Below are 19,186 nucleotides of genomic sequence, written 5' to 3' on the forward strand. Positions count from 1 at the left end.
CTGAATCCTATCTTGTTCTAGTTTACTATCCTCATGTTCTGTATCTCCACCTGTTGCATTACCACCTGGGACCATTTTCTGCTGTAGGCACCAACAGTGTTATTTTATATCACAGCCTTTGTCTTTTTATTCCAACAGATTGTGTTGATCATTCACGCTTTCCATTCTTTACTGTTTGAATAAGTCATAGTGTTTTTGGGGTATAGATTTATGTTCCCTGTAAAACAAATCAGTGCTGTAAGACTATCAGTGGTAGGTAGACAATAATTATCTTAGAAATTATCAGAAGTTTGTGTGACTTGTAAAAATACACCTAAACATTATTTATCAGCTGTGTTTTTCTGTGGCTATTATTAAGAAAGAGAGATGCAATAATACATTTAAAAAGCAAGACCACTTATAAGTAATGGTATAAGTGTATTCATATTTTCATAGTAAAGGAATTCTTACTGGATGACTTAAACATCAGAAACTCACTTCTAGAGGCTAAAATGGCAGGATGATGAAGTTGACTGGTTGAGATTTTTGTTATGTGACTCTCATAATTGATATGTGTATATTCTTTCTATTTCTTCAAATGATCACTCTTTTTTATTGTTTAAGTCTTATTCTTATTTATTTTATTTTATTTATATTTTCCAGTGTACATGTGCAGGATATGCAGATTTGTTACATATGTACAATGGTGGTTCTCTGCAGTTACCAAACTATCACCTAGGTATTAAGTTCAGCATCCATTAGATATTTTTTCTGATGCCCTCCCCACATTGTCCTCTCCCAACAGGCCCCAGTGTGTGTTGTTTCCCTCCCCATGTTTATATGTCATCATTGCTCAGCTCCCACTTATAGGTGAGAACATGCTGTGTTTGGTCTTCTGTTCTTGTATTAGTTTGCTGAAAATAATGACTTCCAGGTTCATCTGTGTCCCTCTAAAGGACATTACCTCATTCCTTCTTATGGTTGCATAGTATATACCATGTGGATATGTACTACATTTTCTTTATCTAGTCTATAATTGATGGGCATTTGCATTGATGCCATGTCTTTGATATTGTGAATAGTTCTGCAATGAACATATATGTGTATATATCATCATAATAGAATAATCTATATCTTTTGGTGTATAACCAGTAATCATGCTGGGCAAATGGTATTTCTGGTTTTAGATCCTTGAGGAATGATCACATTGTCCTAAACAATGGATATACTGGTTTATATTCCCATCAACAATGTAGAAGTGTTCATATATCTCCACAGTTTCACCAGCAACTGTTTATGTCTTTTTTTTTATACAGGAGATTTTATTGGTGGAACACAACAAGGGGGGGCTCACTAGGCCTCTTCTTCTTCAAGGAGTCTTCATGAAAACTTTTATGAGGGGAGATTCTCCATGTGGTGGAGAACTGAGATTGGTAAGCAATCCTTAGCAGTGAGGGCCTGTCTTCCTCTCATTCTCTCACTGGAGGTGGTGGTCTGGGAATCTTACTCCTTGGAGGCCATATAGGTCACGAGGTCTATCAGGCTGTTTGTATATCCAAATTCATTGTCATACCAAAAAAAAAAAAAAAAATGAGCTTGGCACAGTGGTTGTTGAAAGCAATGCCAGTCCCTGCATCAAAGGTGGAAGAGAAGGTGTCACTTTTGGATTAAAAGGAGGCAATTTGGTGCTCAGTGTAGCTTAGGATGCCCTTGAGGGGGACCTCTGGCACCTGCTTCACCACCTTGTTGATGTTATCATATTTGGTAGGTTTTTACATATGGCAGGTTAGGTCCATGACCAACAGGTAGGTGGTGGGACACGAAAAACCATGCTAGTGAATTTCCCATTCAGCTTATAAATGATCTTGCCCACAGCATTGGCAGTGTCTGTAGAGACAGAGAGAATGTTTTGGAGAGCCCCATGGGTGTCACACCACAGCGTCCCAGAGGGGTCATCCACAGTCTTCTGGGTAGCAGTGATGGCAGTTACTGTGAATATGGGTCCTTCCATGATACCAAAATTGTCATGGATTACCTTGGCCAATGGGGCCACTAAGCAGTTGGTGGCACAGGAGGCATTGTTGACAACCTTTGTGCTTCTCATGGTTCGGGCTGATCACAAACATGGGGGTGCCAGCAGAGGAGACAGAGATGATGACTCTTTGACTCCTCCCTGAAAGTGAGCCCCTGGCTTCTCTATGGTGGTGAAGATACCAGTGGATTCCACAACATACTCAGTGCCAGCATTGCCCCATTTGATTTGGGAGGGATCTCGCTCCTGGAAGTGGTGATGGGATTTCTATTGATGACAGGCTTTCTTTTCTCAGCCTTGACAGTGCCATGGAATTTGCCATGGGTAGAATCATACCGGAATATGTAGACCACATAGTTGATGTCAACGAAGGGGTCCCTGATGGTAACAATATTCACTTTACCATACTTAAAAGCAGCCCTAACAATGAGGTGCCCAATATGGCCTAATCATTGACTCTTGCCTTTACCTTCATCATGGCATCTCAGGGATGTAACTGGTAAAGCACAAGAAGATGCTGCTGTGTGTCAAATGGGAGGAGCAGAGAGCCTGCTGTTTCCCGACTTTAATAATCATGTGACTATTTTGAGATGGTACCTCATTGTGGTTTTAATTTGCATTTTTCTAATAATCAGTGATGTTGAGCCTTTTTTTGGTATGTTATTTGGCTGCACGTATGTTTTCTTTTAATAAGTTTCTGTTCATGTCTTTTGTCCACTTTTTAATGGGGTTGTTTATTTATTGTAAATGTCTTTATGTTTCTTGTAGATTCTGGAAATTAGACCATTGTCAGACAAATAGCAAAATTTCAAGCAATCTTCCAGTCTCAGCTTCCCAAGCAGCTGGAACTATAGGCATATGCCACCACTCCCAGCTAAGTTTTGTAATATTTAGTCAGAGTTTCACCATGCTGGCCAGGCTGGGTCTGGAACTGCTGACCTCAGATGATCAGCCCATCTTGGCCTCCCCAAGTGCTGGGATTACAGATGTGAGCCACTTTGCCTGGCCTCTGAATTTTTAATAGTCGTCATCTTAATAGCGTGAGATGGTAATTCATTGTGGTTTTGATTTAAATTTCTCTGATGATCAGTGATGTTGAACCATTTTTCATATGTTTTTTGGCCACATAAATGTGTTTTTCTGAGAATTGACTGTTTATATCCTTTTCCCACTTTTTGATGGAGTTGTTTTTTTCTCAAAATTAACATAAGTTTCTTATTAATTCCAGATATTACACCTTTGTCAGATGGGTGGATTGCAGAAAGTTTCTCCCATTTTGTGGGTTGCCTGTTTACTCTGATGATAGTTTCTTTTGCTATGCAGAAGCTCTTTAGATTAATTAAATCCCATTTCTTAATTTTGGAATTTGCTTCAATTGCTTTTGGTGTTTTTGTCATTAAGTCTTTGCCCATGCCTGTGTCCTAAATGGTATTGCCTATGTTTTCTTCTAGGGCCTCCATGGTTTGGGGTTTTACATTTAAGTCTTTAATCCATCTTGAGTTAATTTGTGTATAAGGTCTAAGAAATGGGCCAAGTTTCAGTTTTCCATGTATAGCTAGCCAGTTTTCCCAGCATCATTTACTGAATAGGAGATTTTTCCCCTTTGCTTGTTTTTTTCAGGTTTGTTGAAAATCAGATGATTATAGATTTGTGGTGTGATTTCTGAGGTCTCTGTTGTGTTCCATTGGTTTATATATGTGTTGTTGTACCAATACTATGCTGTTTTGGTTACTGCAGCCTTGTAGAATAATTTGAAGTCAGGTAGCATGGTGCCTCCAGCTTTTTTATTTTTTTCTTGCTTAGAATTGTCTTGGATAAACAGGGTCTTCTTTGATACTGTATCAAATTTATTTATTTTTCTAATTCTGTGAGGAATGTCAATAGTAGTTTTATGGGAATAGCATTGAATCTATAAATCACTTTGGGCATTAAGACCATTTTCATGATATTGATTATTTCTATTAATGAGGAAGGAATTATTTTTTATTTGTTTGTGTCCTCTCTTATTGTCTTGAGCACTGGTTTGGAGTCCTCTTTGAAAAAAAATCCCTCTTCACATCCTTTGTTAAATGTATTCCTAGGAATTTTATTCTCTTTGTAGTGATTGTGAATGGGAGTTTATTCATAATTTGACTCTCTGATTGTCTACTATTGATGTAAAAAGAGTTTGTAATTATTGCACATTAATTTTGTTTCCTGAGATTTTGCCAAAGTTGCTTATCAGTCTAAGGTGTTCTTAGGCTGAGATAATGGGGTTTTCTAAATATCAAATCATGTCATCAGCAAACAGAGAAAATTTGACTTCCTCTCTTCCTGTTTGAATAAAACACACTGAAGTACACAGACAAATGACACTATGAAACAACTACATTAACCAATCTGCAAAATTATTCAGCCAGCATTACAATGACATAATCAAACTAATGCAGAGTAATATTAACCTTAAATGTAAATGGATTAAATGACCCAATTAAAAGACACCACATGGTAAGCTGGGTAAAAAGACAATATCCACTAGTGTACTGTATTAAAGATATACATATTATGCAAAGACATGTATATGCACAAAACAAAGTGATGAAGAAAAATTTACCAAACAAATAGAAAGCAGAAGAAAGCAGAGATCACCATCCTAGTTTCTGACAAAATAGAATGTAAACCAACAGAGATTTAAAAAAAAAAAGACTACAAAAAGACTTAAATGCCCACAAAATAGCAGAGGGAGACATCAATGCCACATGTTCAATATTGAATAGATAATTGAGACAGCAAATTAACATTTAAGACTCTGTATCAAGTTGCCCTGAGAAACAGCAACAGAACTCTCCACCCAAAACAACAATATACATGTTTTTAGGTGCCACTGACACTTACCTTGAAATTGATTACATAATTGGAAGTAAAACACTCCTCAGCAAATGCAAAAGAACTGACATCATAAAAACAGTCTCTCAGGTCATGGTGCAATACAATTAAAACTCAAGGTTAAGAATTTTACTCAAAACCACACAACTACATTAAAATGGAACAATCTGCTCCTGAATGACTTCTGGGTAAATAATTAAATTAAGGCAGAAATCAAGAAGATCTTTGAAACTTATGAGAACAAAGAGGCAACATAGCAGGGTGTCTGAAATTCAGCTAAAACACTGTTAAAAGACAAATTTATAGCACAAAATTTATTTATTTATAGGACTAAATTTATAGCACTACAGGCCCAAATCAAAAAGGTAGAAGTATCTCAAATCAACTTCCTAACATCACAACTGTAAGAACTGGAGAACCAAGAGGAAACTAACTCTAGAGCTAGTGGAAGGCAAGAGATAACCAAGCACAGAGTGGAACTGCAAAAGATAGAGAAATGAAAACCTCTTCAATCAACAAATCCCAAAGTTTTTTTTTTTAAATCAATAAAGTAGATATATTACTAATAAACTAACAAATAAGAAAGTAGGAGATTCAAATAAGCACAATCAGAAATGATAATGGAGAAACCAACACTGACCCCACAAAAATACAAAAAATCAACCGGAGAATATCATAAACTCCTCTAGGCAAATAAACTAGAAAACTTAATATAAATGAATAAATGCCTGGACATATACAGTCTCCCAAGATAGAACCAGGAAGAAGTTGAATCACTGAATAGGCCAACAATAATTTCTGAAATTGAGAGAGTAATGAATATTCTACCAATTTAAAAAAAGCCAAAGACAAGATGGATTTACAATTTATATTTACAATATAGCACAGATAAAAAGAGGAGTCCGTATCATTTCTTCCAGAACTATCTCCAACAGTTGAAAAGTAGGGACTCCTTCAGAAATCATTTTATGAGGTCAGCATCATCCTGTTACAAAACCTGGCAGAAATACAATAACAAAAGTAAACTTTAGGCCAATATCCCTGATGGATATTGATGCAAAAATTTTCAATAAAATACTGGCAAACAGAATCCACCAGCACATCAAAAAGCTTGTCCACCATAATCTAGTTGGCTACATCCCAAGGATGCAAGCCTGGTTCAATAAATGCAAATCAAGATATGTAATTCATCTCAAAAAGAGAAAAATCACATAATTATCTCAATAAACATAAAAATGGCCTTAAATAAAATTCAACTTCCATTCATGTTAAAAACGCTCAATAAACTAAGAATTAAAGACATGTACATCAAACTGATAAAGCCATTTATGATAAACTGACAGCCAATATTATACAGAAATGGCAAAATCTAGAATCATAACCCTTGAAAACTGTCACAAGACAAAAATCCCTCTCTCACTACCCTCATTCAACATAAGGTTGAAGTGTTGAAAGGGTAATCAGACAAGAGAAAAAAATAGGTATTTAATAAAAGAGAGAGAGAGTCAAACTGTTCTTTTCTGAAGATGATATAATCCTATATCTTGAAAACCCGAATGACTTAGCCCCAAAGCTTTTTAATCCATATTTCTTTCTAATTCTTTGAAGAATGTCAATGGTAGTTTAACAGAAATAGCATCAAGTCTACATCTTGCTTTTGGCAGTATGGCCATTTTCATGATATTTACTTTTTTTCTATTCGTAGTTTGTAGTTCTCACTGAAGAATTTCGTCACTTCCCTTTTTAGCTGTATTTTTAAGTATTTTATTTTCTTTCTGACAATTGTAAATGAGAATTTATTCATAATTTGGCTCTTTGCTTGTGTGTTTTTGGTGTACAGAAATGCTTTTCTTGTCCACATATCTATTTTGTATTCTGAGACTTTGATGAAGTTGCTTGTTCCTCTGGAAGTTTGTTTCAGAAGGACACTGAACTGATGCCAGCTGAAACTCTCTCGTATAATGTGTCTGGAGACCCCTTTTCAAATGACTTACCCAGTCAGGAGGCATGGAATTAGAGACTTGCTGAAGGAAGAATTCTGGCTGCTCTTAGTGAAATCAAATGTGCTGCATTGGGGGTAATCCATCTTGTCTGATGGCCCAGACACTTCAGAGTTAGCAGGTAAAAAAATATTAAGTCCACTATACCAGAGACTGTGGCCACCCCTCCCCTCAAGTGTTATTTTTTGAAAACATTAGAGTTAGGTCTATAAACTGCTTCCTGGAGTTACCAAAATTTCTACAAAGAGGCTGTGCCTAAGGAGAAGGTGTTGTAGTCCTACCAGTGCACAAAAATGTTACTGTCTCTAAGTTTCAGAGAAAATTAACCATTTCTGAGAAAAGAAAAGAGTTATTTTTTTCAACCTGCAAGAAAATTAAGGAGCACGTACACAATGCTGAGGTTTGAGCAATAGTTTAATAAGCAAAGGGAGAAAAACTCTCTGCCAGAAGAGAGGGAGGCTTAGAAAGATTGCCAACTTTGTTTTCACTTCTGGGATTTTTATGGACTGGAAATGGCAAGAAATGTGATTAGTCTGCCAGCTGCCTTGAGAAACCCATCACTCACGTTGGCCCGGGACCAATCAGGGCTCAAGTCACGATTCATTCATTCAAGTCACAGATAGCTTGACCTGGCACTTCAGCTTAGGACCAATCAGGGCCTGAAGTGATGATTCATAGAGGCTAGACTCACAGTCCAAATAAATAGAAGAAAAGTGCCCACTAGAACCCACTGTGTCCATGCCCACAAAGGGAGAAGAAGCATTTTCTAGGGCGTTTTCTGACTATACAAAATAAAAAGCATTTTTTATGCCAGGCCTTATTCTCTTATCTAAGTGAGCTGGAGTTGTGTGAAAGTTTTTATCTAAATGGGTCACAGATTTGTTTATCTGTGCAGCCATGTGCATGTCTCCAGGCACAACAGCCTGTGCTTGTTCTTCTATTGGTTCCTGTAGCTTGATATTTCCCAATCTTTTTTTTTTTATTTTATGTGGAGATGAGGCACCTACCTATGGGCTGGGGGGTCTCTGGGGATCCTTTGCTTTCTATCTACTGAAGACAAGCTATATAACTAATTTTATTCCCCCTTCAGAAATGAAGACTGGGCATTAGTGACTTCTGGAATCAGCAAATCCACAACTGCAACTGCTTGCCAGCTAGCTGCCAATTCTTTAGCTGCCAAGTTGAGCTCCTTGCATAGGTAACCAGCTGGCTGCTGGGCTTACTTTAGGAAACAGTTAAAACTCCCAAGGCTATCAATTTTTTTTCTGAGACATAAAGATTAAATGACTTCTTTATCAGAAGACTGAGGGCAGGTACTTTAAGTAAAGCTTGCCTTAGCTGATTAAAGACATTTTGAGCCTCAGTTTCCCATGTCAGTGAGTGAGTTTTAGTGGCTTAAGTTTCTTTTGAATGGTGATATAAAGGGTGAGCTGTTTCAATGTACTCAGCTATTCGCAATCTGAGAAAAACCTGTAATTCCCCAAAATTCTCTTACTGGTTCAAGGATTTTGGAAAAAAATAGAAAAATAGACAATTGACTCCACAACTAATGTTTCGGTCCCTTCTGACAAAGCTAGGCCTAGGTACCATGCAGAAGCTTGACACAGCTGTGATTTACAGTTAGAAACTTTTTATTCTCTGCCTGCTGGAAAATTAAAAAGAGCCCCAGTGCCTTTTTGAGAAACCCCCTGAGATGAGGCACAGAGGAGAACGATATCTACATACCGTAAAACTTTAGCCTGAGTATTAGATTACTCAGAGAGTTAGTTGGATGTTTGCCTAAACAAGGAGGAGTTTCCTTAGAACCCGTGAGTCAGTACTGCCCATGTAAACTGGTCAGACTGGTTGGAGGAATCTTTCAAGGCAAATGAATATTAAAAGTCAGGGTGCCGTGGTATGCAGGAAAAAAGTCAATTTTTAAGTCTAAAATTGTGAACCACTTAATTGTCTCAGATATTTGAGTTAGCAAAGTATTAGTGAGAGGTGAAGCTAGCTGGATTTCCTTGGTCGAGTGGGGACTGGGAGAACTCTTCTGTCTTACAAGTGGATTGTAACACACACCAATGAGCACTCTGTAGCTAGAGGTTTGTAAACTGCGCCAATCAATGCTCTTTAAAACGCACAAATCAGCACTCTGCAGCAAGCTAGAATTTTGTAAAATGGACCAATCAGTGCTCTGTAAAATGTACCAATCAGCACTCTGCAAAATGGACCAATCAGCAGGACGTGGCTAAAGACAAATAAGGGAATAAAAGCTGGCCACCCACTAGCCAGCAGCAGCAACCCACTTGGGTCCCTGTCCACATTGTGGAATCTTTGTTTTTTCATTTTCTACAGTAAATCTTGCTGCTTCTCACTCTTTTGGTCCATGCCAACTTTAAAAGCTGTAATAATCATGGAGAAGGTCCACGGCTTCATTCTTGAATTCAGTGAGACAAAGAATACAATGGAAGGAACAAACTATGGACACATAAGGATTGGAAACCAATATGGTGCCTGTGATGGCTCATATCTATAATCTAGCACCTTGGAAGGTTGAAGTGGGTGGATCTCAAGGTCAGGAGATTGAGACCATCCTGCCAAACATGGTGAACCTCTTCTCTACCAAAAAATACAAAAATTAGCTGGGCATGGTTTCACGCACCTATAGTCCCAGCTACTCAGGAGACTGAGGCAGGAGAACTAGTTGAACCTGGGAGGTGGAGGTTGCAGTGAATTGAGATTGTGCCACTGCACTCCAGCTAGGCCACAGAGTGTGACTCCATCTCAAAAAAAAAAAAAAAAAAAAAAAAAGAAAGAAAGTAAGAAAAGAAAAAGAAACTAAATTATGAATTGAAACTACAGCTTTATCAGTGAGATGGAGGTCCTGAACTAGCCCCTCTTCCTCATGAGTTTCTGTACCACTAATATTGCAGTTTTGCAAGGGCTGTTGCAAGACGTGAAGAGGCTCTGGGTTTTTTAATTATTAATGATAGTTTCTAGTTCTTCTCTAGCTTCTGGCTTTAGGGGATACTGCTTCTGGTTAGCAAACAAGGTGGAATCCTTAGGGTGAATCTGGAATGATATAGCAGTTGTAGCCTGGTCAACTTTTCCTGACCTGCTCACACCTCTGGGTTAATGTTGATTTTCACTAAGGGAAGATAGAGACTCTGTCCTTGAGCCATAAGAATGGAGGGTACCATAGAGACTAGAATATCCGTTCCTAGTAAAGAGGTGGGACTTTCAGGCATAATTTAAGAAGCATGAGTAAATGGAAAGTCCTGCCACGTACAACACAAAGGCTGTAAAAAACGTATTGGGTTAAAGACTTTTTCAAGATGCCTACCATGGTCATGTTATAGGAGGAGAGAAGGCCTGGACTGGGGAAGAGAACAGAGAGGCTAGATCTGGTTTCTAGAAGGAAGCCTATCTTCCTTCCTCATACCCAAAGCTCCTGGATAGTGATGGCAATTTGAGCCACTGAAGCTGATGAATTGAGTGCAGGGCCCTATCAGTCCTGCTGGACCATCTGAAAAACTGGCTCTTGACCTGGTTACCTACATGTTTGGAGAGAGTTTGACTTCCAGCAGTCTCCATTAAATGCTGGACAGGGTTGAGATGGCTTCGCCATGCTCTGTGGTCAATCCCTTTTAGAGTGTTTTGCTTTGCCACATTGGTACCATTGATAAATGCACTTCAGGGGTTCATGATTTTATAAGCCTATAATGCAGCCACTAGAGCCTCCATTACCTTCTTATGTTTTCTCTCCTTCTCCTGGGCCTCCTTCCAGTCTGTTTTGTAAAATACAGAATTTTTTCTATGATTTTGGGGAACCATACTTTGTAGGCTTCACTGACCTGGCTGCAAAGAGGGTAGGGTCAACTTTACAACATTTACCAAGATTTGGGTTGTTTCACAGGACAAAGAAAGATTGTATCTAGGGAATCTCAGTTTATTTGTCCTCCCACCAATAGAAAAGATCTGGTTGTTGAAGATTATAGGAATCAAGGCTTTCCTCAGAAAGCCAGATTTTTTTTTTTCATCCCCAAGATGGTAACAAGGCCCTTGTGCAATAGAAAAGTCATTTTCTTTTCAGAGCCTCAGGGTTAAAGGTGTTATAGCTATTTGGAATGCATGCCAGGAGAGGAGAAAGGATTACAGATTGTTTGTTACCATTAAGAAAAGAGGGAAAGACAAGGTGTCCCTTAGTATCATTCCTCCTTTTAGTGTGACTCAGGGTAAATGGAACCAGAGAAAGGGCATTCCCTTTCTCCTTTCCACTGGATCCTAGCAATGGTCATAAGTGCCACCACACGTATGCAAGCATGACTTTCACCCATGGATCTACAGACATTAGTAGGTAGGACCAGTCATGCTCTTCTGTAGAAGACTCAACTATCCACTCTGCTGGATTCCTAGACCTATTCGGACTCAAACTTCCAAAATACTCCCAGAGACGTGGGAGAGATTATGTAGTAGTAGAACTTAGCCAAGACTCATTAGCACAAGGAGTATTCTAACATCATCTCTGGTTTCCTTTGCTATGGCTCCAGTGAAAAATCAAAATTTCACATAATTGAACTAATTAACTTTGAAACATATAATTTCTTTTTTGTTTAAATCCCAATGTAGTTGAATGAAGAACCCCTGGCTCACAGAGCATAAAAATTAAATGGCTGCCCCTCTTTTGATGGGAACAGTATTTCAGCTAAGACCTGTCTTATCAGAATGGCTTCCTCTCAGCTCTTGAAAGTGGAGGGGTTTTTGTCTACATATAGAATATTGGGCCTTTTCACTGGTAGGTGAGTATGGAAGAAAAAAATAATTGGGAAACTAGAGGTTTGGGGAAGAGGACTGAAAAAATACCCATTCAGAAAATAAATCCCATTCCACTAGATGAAGCTGTAGGGTTAAAAATGTTATGTAAAACTCTGATCCAGAATTTTTTAAAGCAAAAGTTAGAATGAAACATCTGGGGTTTGATAGGCTGTCCGCATAGCATTGCCCCCAGCAAAAGAAAATTAATTTGTCATATAAATGAGCTGTTTAAATTCATTGGACAATGCTGAACAACTATATTAAAGATGAAATAGAGATGAGGCAAATCACTTAGGGTGAAATATCTTTCCATATGGTGCCATGAATATCTATTATTAAGGGATAGAAGCATCCTTATAAGGTAGAAATGTAGACTGAAATCTTGAACTTCCCCTCTTCCCAGAAAATCATAAAAACAACTCTTTAAATTCCATCACTGATTACTAAGACACTGACTAACTACCCAGCAAGATTATATATTTAGGTTACATAAACACCCACAACTTTGCATTCAAAGAAGGCACATGAGGCATGATAGCCATGAGAATCAAAAAAAGTGATAGAAAAAGACTAGTGCTCCTTTTGCTGATAAGTTATTGTGGACTGGAGTTAGTCCAGTGACCTTCAGATAACACTGAGGTGTAATTTTAGCCAGAAATTTATAGTTGCCCTGGGAGTTTCTTTCAGTCCTGCACAACAGGTTGGCCCACCATGAAAGAAAACTGGATTCGAATAGACAAGAAGTCTCAGAAATTAAAGTAAATATTTGCAAAGTTAAAGGTCCACTGTTATTCACATTTTGGATGAATTTCTTTCCTCCTCATCAATGTACCAAAATATAATGCAGTCTCACCAGTGCACCAAGATGTGTCTCTGATTGTCTGAGATAATATCCAGAGTTCTATGTCTTATCTCTAAGATAATTAAGGAATATAGACACAAAGATGAGGTTGCAGCAAAAGTTTAATAAGCAAAAGATAGTTCTCTGCCAGCAGAGAGGGAGGCCCAGAAAAGGCACCAAATATGAAGTCAGTTCTGAGGGGTTTGCGGACTGGAAAGGGGAAGAAATGAGCTCAGCCTGTGGGCTGTCTTGGAGAACTTGTGGTCTACAACTAATCTTCGTCTGCAACTAATCTGGGGCTGTAATAATGATTCATAGAGGCTATGCTAGCAGTTCAAAAAAAGAAAATAAAAGTGCCCACCAGAACCCACCAAAGCCCACTGTGCCCATGCCCACAGAAGGAAGAGAAACAATTTCCTAGGAGCTTGTCGACTACAAAAGGACAAAGACATTTCCATGTCAGGTCTAGTCCTCTTATCTGAGTGACCTGGAGGTTTTTTCCAGTTTTTACTCAAAGGGGGAAGATGTTCTTTCATCTGTGCAGCTGTGGGCATGTCTTGAGGCTCAACACATGTGCTAGTTTCTTTATTGGTGCCTGTGGGTTGATTTTTTTTTTTTTTTTTAACAGGCTGCTTTTTGTGTTATGTAGGGATGAGGCACTAACTTGTAGGCTGGGGTCCCTCTGGGGACCTTTTTTTGCTATCTACCTAAGACAAGTTAACTAACTGATTCTAGAAGGATAAATCTGGGTTCCAAATAAAGAAAAAGTCTGCCCTTGATTTTCCCCAGCTGCTGTGCTGCACAATGGTGAATTCGGTCCAGTTTAAATCACCCAGATTCTCTAGCACTTGCAGAGAAAAACCACCAACTAGAGCACAGTAATGGCTATCAACTTTCTCCTCAGAAACTTGGTCATATTAGGCAGAATCCAGGCTGCTCTTCTGTCCAGTGGGCATTCCAAGCCAGCAGATCTTAGGTAGTGAGTTTCCATGGGACCCAGTGACTGAGGCCACTTGGATTCCTGGCTTTATCCCCCTTTCCAAGGAAGTATGGATCTCCTGTCTCACTGTGCTTTTGGGAGCTCCCCAAGTCACTACTGACTTAAGTGGCTACCATGAATCTTCACAGGTTTATGCTGAGGACCCAAGGCCCTTGTGGTGTGGGCCGAGAAGGGAATCTCCTAATCCATGGATTGCAAAGTCTGTGGAAAATACATAGTTTCCCGGATGGATAGCACAATCCCTCATGACCTCCTTTGTTTAAGAGAGGGAGTCCTTTTGTCCCGTGCAGCTTCTGGATGGACTGTCACCCACTCAGCTTTTCCTTGCTCTCTCTGGATTTCTCACAATGTCTAGTCAGTCCCAATGAGAGAATCTATGTACTACAGCTGAAAATGAAGAATTCACTCACTGTTTACCTTTCTCTTAATGGGAGCTGCAGATTGAAGACATTTCTATTTGGTCATCTCAGCCCCTCCCACTGAGTTTTATTCTTTTGTACTTATAAAGACACAATACTATTAGGTTGAAATCAGTCTATCTAATATCATTTTACTTAGTTTTTCTGGTTAAAATTTCTGTCTGCAGATAAAGTGACAATCAAATGTTATAGATATGAGAAATCTATCATTTAGTATTGCAAGGAATACAGTGTAGCTGATGTCATATTTTTCTATTTTTTGATACCTTGTAGTTCTAGATCAATGTATCTCTTACAGGAGACTTCACCTCAACCAAAGCTTTTGTTCATTGATATGGTTTGGATATGTCCCCACCCAAATCTCATCTTGAATTGTAGCTCCTAAATTTCCTTGTGATTTTGGAGGGACCCAAAAAAGGATAATTGAATCAGGGGGGTGGTTGTCCCCATACTGTTCTTGTGGTAGTGAATAAGTTTCACTATATCTGATGGTATTATAAGAAAAAAAGCTTTTACACTTGGTTCCCTTTGTCTATTGGCTGCTGCCATGTAAGAACTGCCTTTTTCCTTCTACCAAGATTGTGAGGACTTCCCAGCCATGGAAAGCTGTGAGTTCCATAAACTTTTTCTTTCTTTCTTTCTTTCTTTCTTTCTTTCTTTCTTTCTTTCTTTCTTTCTTTCTTTCTTTCTCTCTCTTTCTCTCTCTTTCTTTCTTTCTTTCTTTCTTTCTTTCTTTCTTTCTTTCTTTCTTTCTTTCTTTCAAGGTGGAGTCTTTCTCTGTCCAAAGGCTGGAGTGCATGGCATGATCTCAGCTCACTGCAAGCTCTGCCTCCTGGGTTCACACCATTCTCCTGCCTCAGCCTCCCAAGTAGCTGGGACTACAGGCACCCACCACCACACCTGGCTAATTTTTTATATTTTTAGTAGAGACGGGTTTTGCCGTGTTAGCCAGGATGGTCTTGATCTCTTGACCTCATGACCTTCCCACCTCGACCACCCAAAGTGATGGAATTACAGGTGTGACCCAGCATGCCAGGCCAAACCTCTTTCTTTATATAAATCAACCTGTTCTGGGTAAGTGTGTATCAGCAGTTTGAGAACAGACATTAATATGGTAAATTGGTACAAGTATTGAAGTGCTGCTTTGTAAAGATAACTAAAAAGTAAATGTGACTTTGGAAATGAGTAAGAGTTTGAAGTTGCAATAGTTTGGGGGAAGATGACAATGATGAAGAAGAAGAAGAGGAAGAAGAAGAAGGAGGAGGAGGAGAAGAAAGAAAGAGGAGGAGGAGGAGAAGAAGAGGAAGGAGAGGAATAGGAAGAAGAAAAAGAAAAAGGGGAGGAAGAGGAAGAAAAAGAGGAATAAGAAGGAGAAGCAGGAGGAGGAGAAGAATAAGCAGAAGAAGCAGAAGTAGAAGCAGTAGAAGAAGCAGCAGCAGCAGAAGAATGATGAGGAGGAGGAAAGGAGGAGGAGGAGAAGGATAAGAAAATGTGAAAAAGTTTGGAACTTCCTAAATACTTTGAGGGCTCAGAAGACAAGATGATGTGCAAAAATTTGGAAATTCCTAGAGACTTGTTTATGGCTTGACCAAAATATTTATAATGACATGGACAGTAAAATCAAGGCTGTGGTGGCCTCAGATGGAGATGAGGAACTTTTTGAGAAATCAGGTAAAAATGACTGTTGTTATATTTTAGCAAAAAGACTGGTGGCATTTTGCCTCTGCCCTAGCAATTTTTGGAATTTTGAACTTGAGGAAGATGATTTAGAATATCTGGCTGAAAAAAATGTCTAAGCAGCAGATAATTCAAACTGTGACTTGGGTGTTGTTAAATTCCCTTTTAAAATAAAACAGAGCATACAAATTTGGAAATTTTTCAGCCTGATGATGCAATAGAAAAAAAAATTTCTCAACTCGTCAGAGTCATTCTCCATCCAGCTTTTTTCCATTGCTGGTAAGGAGCTGTGTTCCTTTGGAGGAGGAGAGAAGCTCCGATTTTTAGAGTTTCCAGCTTTTTTGCTGTTTTTTTCCCCATCTTTGTGGTTTTATCTACCTTTGGTCTTTGATGATGGTGACGTACAGATGGGTTTTTGGTGTGGATGTCTTTTCTGTTAGTTTTCCTCCTAAGAATCAGGACTCTCAGCTGCAGATCTGTTGGAGTTTGCTGGAGGTCCATTCCAGACCCTGTTTGCCTGGGTTTCAGGAGTGGTGGCTGCAGAACAGTGGATATTGGTGAACTGCAAATGCTGCAGCCTGATCGTTCATCTGGAAGTTTTATCTCAGAGGAGAACCCGGCCGTGTGAGGTGTCAGTCCACCCCTACTTGGGAATGTCTCCCAGTTAGGCTACTCAGGGGTCAGGGACCAACTTGATGAGACATTCTGCCTGTTCTCAGATCTCAAGCTGCATGCTGGGAGAACCTCTACTCTCTTCAAACCTGTCAGACAGGAACATTTAAGTCTGCAGAGGTTACTGCTGCCTTTTGTTTGTCTGTGCCCTGCCTCCAGAGGTGGAGTCTAGAAAGGCAGGCAGGCCTCCTTGAGCTGAGGTGGGCTCCACCAAGTTCCAGCTTCCCAGCTGCTTTGTTTACCTACTCAAGCCTCGGCAATTGTGGGCGCCCCACCCCCAAACTCACTGTCACCTTGTAGTTTGATCTCAGACTGCTGTGCTATCAGAGTGAGACTCTGTGGGTGTAGGACCCTCTGAACCAGTCATGGGATATAATCTCGTGTGTGCTATTTGTTAAGCCCATTGGAAAACACAGTATTAGGGTGGGAGTGACCTGATTTTCCAGGTGTCATCTATCACCCCTTTCTCTGACTAGAAAAGGGAATTCCCAGACTCTTTGTGCTTCCTGGGTAAGGCAATATCTTGCCCTGCTTTGACTCATGCATGGTGCACTGCATCCACTCTCCTGCACCCACTATCCAGCACTCCTCAGTGAGATGAACCTGGTACCTCAGTTGGAAATGCAGAAATCAGCCATCTTCTGCACAAAATCAATGTGCAAAAATCACAAGCATTCTTATACACCAATAACAGACAAACAGAGAGCCAAATCATGAGTGAACTCCGATTCACAATTTCTTCAAAGAGAATTAAATACCTAATAGTCCAACTTAAAAAGAATGTGAAGGACCTCTTCAAGGAGAACTACAAACCACTGCTCAATGAAATGAAAGAGGATACAAACAAATGGAAGAACATTTCATGCTCATGGGTAGGAAGAATCAATATCATGAAAATGGCCATACTGCCCAAGGTAATTTATAGATTCAATGCCATCCCCATCAAGCTAACAATGACTTTCTTCACAGAATTGGAAAAAAACTACTTTAAAGTTCAAATGGAACCAAAAAAAGAGCCTGCCTTGCCAAGTCAATCCTAAGTCAAAAGAACAAAGCTGCAGGCATCATGCTACATGACTTCAAACTATACGACAAGGCTACAGTAACCAAAACAGCATTGTACTTGTACCAAAACGGAGTTATAGATCAATGGAACAGAACAGAGCCCTCAGAAATAAGGCCGCATATCTACAACTATCTGATCTTTGACAAACCTGACAAAAACAAGAAATGGGGAAAGGATTCCCTATTTAATAAATGGTGCTGGGAAACTTGCTAGCCATATGTAGAAAGCTGAAACTGGATCCCTTCATTACACCTTATAAAAATTAATTCAAGATGGATGAAAGACTTATATGTTAGACCTAAAACCATAAAAACCCTAGAAGAAAACCTAGGCAATACCATTCAGGACATAGGCATGGGGAAGGACTTCATGTCTAAAACATCAAAAGCAATGTAACAAAAGCCAAAATTGACAAATGGGATCTAATTAAACTCATGAGCTTCTGCACAGCAAAATAAACCACCATCAGAGTGAAGAGGCAACCTACAGAATGGGAGAAAATTTTTGCAATCTACTCATCAGACAAAGGGCTAATATCCAGAATCTACAATGAACTCAAACAAATTTACAGGAAAAAAACAAACAACCCCATGAAAAAGTTGGCAAAGGATATGAACAGACACTTCTCAAAAGAAGACATTTATGCAGCCAAAAAACACATGAAAAAAATGCTCATCGTCACTGACCATCAGAGAAATGCAAATCAAATCCACAATGAGATATCCTCTCACACCAGTTAGAATGGTGATCATTAAAAAGTCAGGAAACAACAGGTGCTGGAGAGGATGTGGAGAAATAGGAATACTTTTAAACTGTTGTTGGGACTATAAACTAGTTCAACCATTGTGGAAGTCAGTGTGGTAATGATTCCTCAGGGATCTAGAATTAGAAATACCATTTGACCCAACCATCCCATTACTGGGTATATACTCAAAGGATTATAAAACATGCTGCTATAAAGACACATGCACATGTATGTTCATAGCGGCACTATTCACAATAACAAAGACTTGAAACCATCCCAAATGTCCACCAATGATAGACTGGATTAAGAAAATATGGCACATATACACCATGGAATACTATGCAGCTATAAAAAATGATGAGTTCATGTCCTTTGTGGGGACATGGATGAAGCTGGAAACCACCATTCTCAGCAAATTATCACAAGGACAAAAAACCAAACACCACATATTCTCACTCCTAGATGGGAATTGAACAATGAGAGCACATGGACACAGGAAGGGCAACATCACACACCATGAACTGTTGTGGAGTGGGAGGAGGGGGGAGGGATGGCATTAGGAGATATACCTAATGCTAAATGATGAGTTAATGGGTGAAGCACATCAACATGGCACATGTATACATATGAATAAAACCTGCATGTTGTGCACATGTACCCTGATACTTAAAGTATAATAATAATAAAATAAAATAAAATAAAATAAAATAAAAAGATTTGTCTTTCTCCACTGAATTGCTCCAATTCTTCATTAAAATTTTGACTATAAAAAAAAAGAAAAAAAAATTTCTGAGAAGGAGTTTAAGCCAGCTGCAGAAATTTGCATAAGTAATGAAGATCCAAATATTAATCACCAAGACAATTCAAAAAAATGTCTCCAGGTCATGGCATAGCAGAAGTCTTTATACCAGCTACTTGCATCACAGGCCTTGAGGCCTAGGAGGAAGAAATAAGGTTGTGGGCCAGATGCAGTACTTCCTTGCTCTGTGTAGCCTAGGTACGCAGTTCCCTGCATCTCAGCCACTCTATCCATCAATAAAAGGGGCTATGATGTAGCTCAGACTCTTGCTTCAGAGGGTTCAACCTCCAAGCC

At 39.2% G+C, this 19,186-nt stretch overlaps 1 pseudogene; it reads right to left on the minus strand.

The window, feature by feature from the left end:
* Window positions 1–1,400: 1,400 nt before the first annotated feature.
* The window catches only part of LOC129395508 (glyceraldehyde-3-phosphate dehydrogenase-like), a 35,753-nt pseudogene continuing 17,967 nt past the window's right edge, over window positions 1,401–19,186 (minus strand).

This window comes from Pan paniscus, chromosome Y (genome assembly GCF_029289425.2).
Source record: "Pan paniscus chromosome Y, NHGRI_mPanPan1-v2.0_pri, whole genome shotgun sequence".
Classification (NCBI taxonomy): domain Eukaryota; kingdom Metazoa; phylum Chordata; class Mammalia; order Primates; family Hominidae; genus Pan; species Pan paniscus.